The sequence below is a fragment of the Myotis davidii genome, unplaced genomic scaffold, assembly GCF_000327345.1.
Source record: "Myotis davidii unplaced genomic scaffold, ASM32734v1 scaffold151, whole genome shotgun sequence".
NCBI lineage: Eukaryota > Metazoa > Chordata > Mammalia > Chiroptera > Vespertilionidae > Myotis > Myotis davidii.
In genome coordinates, this window is record NW_006285248.1 from 588472 (window position 1) to 593997 (window position 5526).

The following is a 5526-nucleotide window of genomic DNA, read 5'->3' on the forward strand; positions in this document are numbered from 1 at the left end:
GCATGTTCTCATGTCTCTTGGCTTTCTGTATGTCCTCTTTCGAAAAATGACTATTTAGGTCCTTTGCCCATTTTTGATTGAATTATCTTCCTTTTGTTAAGTTGTATGAGTTCCCTATAAATGTTGGAAATTAAACCCTTATCAGTGATAACATTGGCAAATATGTTCTCCCATGCAGTGGAACATTTGCATTTTCATTAAGATGATTGATGCCTTCAAAGCAGCATTATATGATTTTAATGAGAGATCTTTACATAGTCCACACCTGAAAAATGTGGGAAAATAATGATACCTAATTATGTTCATAGCTACATAATCGCAAACATTTAGCAAAGGAAAATGATGGCAATGCCTTTATGTCTAAAGCTGTATTTTCACAACTAAACACTGAGTGAAACTCTGAGAATCCCGTGAGCTATTGTCACTCTGTAAAATCTTACTGCATTTCTGTTTGAAAATATCTAAATTGTTTAAGTAGTTTGGTAAGAGTCTTTCATTCATGAAATAGACACCCCTCCAGTTGTGCCTTGTGTACCATGAGTGGCCAGTCATTACGTCCAGAAGAAAAGTTCCTTTTAAGCCCTGCTGTTTGAGAAATGGGAACTTTCCATTACTAAGAGAGAGAGTAAATGTCATTATTGTCAATTTTTTTTTAAGGAGCAGTGGAAGAGTTGTTTTGCCTCAGGTGAGAATGGCAAAGAGCCCTGTGGCTGAATGGGTGGTTCTTTTATAGTACGTTTTGTCTAACTGATGGAACATTTAACTTTATTTTTAATCTGTCACAAACAATGAAACTGGCCTTGACTTGTGAAGTGGACATATACGTGGTCAAGGACGTCCTTGAACATCCTCTCTCCAGATGAAGAAGAATGCGGAAGGGAGGGGCAAAATTCCTCTTTGCTCTGACTCTCTTGATCTCCATTTCAGAGTGTATCCAAGGCTGCACTTTGAACAAGCTGAGTACAGAAAATCAGTAAGAGTATGACTTACATCTCCTGCAAGTTCTGAAGAAACTATTCCTATCTTGAAGTGCCACCAAAAAACTGCCGATAATCATTGAGCAAGGTCAGTATCAACCAGGCAAGATACATGCTTTTCTAAACAAAAATGTAATTTTCCAACAAAACAAAGTTTCTAATAAGAATTCTGTATCTTAGATAGATTTTTAAAAATAAATTGATTCAACATTGAATTGCTAAGAGCCATTATATAAATGTTGCTGCTAACTTTTCTTTCATGCATATCTTCCTAAAATGCTGTTTTTGATTTATTCAGTACAGGCATATTGGGTCAACTATGTTCTTGTATTTAAGTGATGAATAATTTATTCCACTAATTCCTTAGTCTTATGGAAATAGTTAATAAATGTATCCTCATACCTTTTCCAAAGAAAGCATTTTTGCCTTGGGAGGTCCAATTTCGTCATAACAATTTTTCAAAAATTTTCTGGGTCATTTTCTTATGTCCTAGGGAATAAAATTTTAAATGTTTATATTAGAGACAGTATTATTTTCCCTCAAACTGTATTCCCAGCCTAATCTGATAGACCCACAATAACTTTATACCTGTGGCTTAGAGATAATGGTAAACCCCACAGAAAAGCCCTCCATGGGGTAGGTAAGTGTGCCTGCCTGGGATTCAGTCCTTCCTGTAAGGGGAACAGTTGAAAGGTGAACCTAAAATAGCTGAAGAGGGAGATGGAGACAACAACACCACGTAAGAAGTGTTACGATGTGCTTATGAAAGGTGCTATGGAGAGTCCCCTTCCAATGCCTGGCTCACAAGAGTGGTTAAGAGGGTCTCTGAAACTGACTGTGTGGCTGGGACAAGCATCTTCATCTCTCTCGGCCTCTCTTTCCTCATCTGTAACTTTTTGTTGGGAAGATGAAATACAATTATTCATGTAAAGAATGGAGGAGCAGCCTGGCCAGTGTGGCTCAGTGGTAGAGCGTCAACCTATGAACCAGGAGGTAATGGTTGGATTCCCTGTCTGGGCACAAGCCCGATTGCAGGCTGGATCCCCAGTAGGGGGCGTGCAGGAGGCAGTCGATCAATGCGTCTCTCTCATCGTTGATGTTTCTTTCTCTCCCTCTCCCTTCCTCTCTGAAATCAATAAAAATACATTTTAAAAAACATACTATGCAATATATTGTAATAAACTTTAAAAAAAAAAAAGAATGAAGCAGCAGCTAAATATAAGACTCGGTCATGGTTTTTGCTGTAGCTGCTGTTTGCTCTCATTCCAGGTCACAGAACTGGGGCGTGGCTCCTGCCTGGCTGGCTCCTCTTCCCACCCTTGCTCTTTGTACAGGCAGACTTGGGTCTCTGAATCGCTTTCTTAATGGGCCCTTAATTTTTTTAAAAAATATATTTTTGTTGATTTCAGAGAGAAAGGGAGATGGAGAGAGAGATAGAAACATCAATGATGAGAGAGCATCATTGATCTGCTGCTTCCTGCATGCCCCCTCCTAGGGATCGAGCTTGCTACTGGGACATGTGCCCTGACTGGGAATCAAACTGTGACCTCCGGGCAGGACTACAATTTCTTAATGCCTTTCTTTGGAGTGTACATATTACTCTCACAGAAGTGTGTTCAAATATTTACTTAATACAGAGTATGTGCAGACATCAAGGATATACGGATAAGTATATCCTTGCCTTTAGTAGTTCACCTTCTCCTGGACACAACAATCACTGACTAAGCAGTAATGTACAGTGTCCAAGACAGAGGTGTGCTGCAGAACAACAGAGAGGAGTTTTATGTTTGTCTAAACCAGCGGTTCTCAACCTGTGGGTCACGACCCCTTTGGGGGTCAAACAACCCTTTCACAGGGGTCGACTAAATACATCCTGCATATCAGATATTTACATTATGATTCATAACAGTAGCAAAGTTACTGTTATAAAGTAGCAACGAAAATAATTTTATAGTTGGGGGATCACCACAACATGAGGAACTGTATTAAAGGGTCGCAGCATTAGGAAGGTTGAGAACCACTGGTCTAAACTCTTCATCCTTCTGAAAAATTTTTGATTGGGCATGGATGACTACTCCTTTGGGGGAGGAGGAGAATGTGTAGAGCAGTGGTTCTCAACCTTGGCTGCACATTAGAATCACCTGGGAATCTTTTAAAAATCCTGATTTCTGGGCCTGATTCCGATTTTAAAAAGATTCCCAGGTGATTCTAATGGGCAGCCAAGGTTGAGAACCACTGGCGTAGAGTCACTGCTCAAGGGAAGCAGATTAGACTGGATGAATGCAGTTTTGATAGGCGGCTCAGAGCAGAGTATTCCAGGCACAGAGAAGCAACCTGAAAAGGACACGGAGACTAGAAAATGGGTGGCTATGGAGAGATCGTAAGGTGGTTTGGCTACAGCTAAAGTGCAGGATGATGCCCGGTGGAATGGTAGGGAAAAGCTGCAAACAAGGGTGGGGGTAGATTGAATGCCACTGGTGCCGGGTGATTGCAAATGCTGTGCTGGGTGTGATGAATGAAAGCGTCTTACTCTGGGTTGCTATAGCACATGACCAACTGGGCGGCTTCAGTGAGAAACATTTATTTCCCACAATTCCAGGGGCTGAAGATCTCTGACCACAGTGACATGGTTGGGTTCTGGCGAGGATCCTCTTCGGGGTTGCAGACAGCTCGCTTGCTATACCCTCACCTGGTGGGAAGAGCGAGTTCTGGTCTCTTTCTCTTCTTATAAGGATATTACACAATCCCATTCACGCAGGCTCCCACCTGCTGGCCTAATGATTTCCCAAAGGTACCACCTCCAAATACCATTACCCTGGGGAATAAGGCTTGGATGAAATTGGGGATGGATGAAATTCTTTAGAGAAGTTCTTTGAAGACTATAGACTCCTGTTAAGGGTGGGGTGAGTCATTTCTCCTTTTTTGACATAATCCCTACCACAGTGCCTGGTAAAGATAGCACCTCTCTTAACCAGCCAGCCAGGCAGGACCGACATGCCCATTATCTAAGTTCTACCTCTCAGATAAATTTTAGTGATCAAGGAACAGAATCAAAGGAATCAGAGAGCAGGCAGAGGAGCTGGTGCTGCACAGGAAGAGTCCAGCTAGTTTACCCTGTTTCCTGAACCTGAAGAACAAGTGAGCACCAGCTTGCCAGCTGCCATCTCCCTCTTGGAGCAGAGGAGGCAAGGTCCTGTTCTCGGCCCACACCCGACGCCTGCACTGGGGACTCCTATGTGCTGTGTGCTGGGAAGGCAGCAGGGAGCGGTTCCGTGGGCTCCCCCGGGAAAGCTCAATCTCAAGGTGCTTTAAGCTCCTTTTAAGTATTGGAGAAACTGTCAAGTTTCTTTTATAATCAAATCCTGTTTTCCTTTCTATTTTTTTCAAGATATTTTTATTGATTTCAGAGAGGAAGAGCAAGGGAGAGAGAGAAAAACATTGATGATGAGAGAGACTCGTTGATGGGCTGCCTCCGGCAGGCCCCCAACTGGGGATCAGCCCGCCCCCTGAGCATGTGGCCTGGGCCCCAAACTCCGGACCCTTCAGTCTGCAGGCAGAGGGTCTAGGCCGGGCCATGGTTGGCAAACTGTGGCTGGCGAGCCACCTGCACTCTTTGGCCCCTTGATTGTGGCTCTTCGTAAGCCTTAGGAGTACCCTAATTAAGTTACTAACAATGTACCTACCTTTATAGTTTAAGTTTAAAAAAAATTGGCTCTCAAAAGAAATTTCAGTCGTTGTACTGTTATTTGGCTCTGTTGACTAATGAGTTTGCCAACCACTGGCCTAGGGCCTATTTTTCTTTTCAAATAAAAACCTATTATCACTAAGCACGCCAGGCTTTCGTGCTATGGTGTTCTGGTGGAATAGCGCACCTTTTAGCATTACGTTGTAGCATCTTTGCCAACCATACAGAACAGCGCTGAAAGCGGTTCTGAGAGAAGCGCGCTTGCTGACGGGCGCCATACACTGGCAGCGGGCATTAGAGACGGGCATGGCCCCTATGCAGGATGATGCGCAAATTCCCCCAAAGCGCTCTTTTATTTAAAGAGGAACAATAAGGGAGGAGGGGGAGTGCTTTACACGTTTCAAATATTAGTTTTTCCGTCTCCAAAACATAACTTCGTTTTCATGACAGGACAATGGCCGGGCTTGCTTACTCTGGCCTGTGCCTGCCTAAAGCTCCTGAGCCCTATTGCAGCCTGACATCCCGTGGAACCCCGACGGTAGCTTTGTCCGGCCTGGAGAACCAGGCGGCCTTTTATGCAGGAGGGGTGGGGGGCAGGAGGGGGTGCGCGAGGGGTTGCTGGAGTTTATTTGGCAGAACTTTATCGTCGTCCTCCGACCCGCAGACAGTGAAGTTCAGTTCTCAGAGGCGAAGCTTCTGCGGAGACAGCCGTTTCCGTGCGGAGGAGACTTGGAATGGCGGGGGCTGCGCTCATGGAGAGGGAACGGGAGCTAATGGGGCGAGGGAGGCGGCGGTGCCGTGATGACCGGACACCCGCGCCTGACCCTGTCGCGCTGGGTCTGTGCCCGCGAAGGACCCCAAACA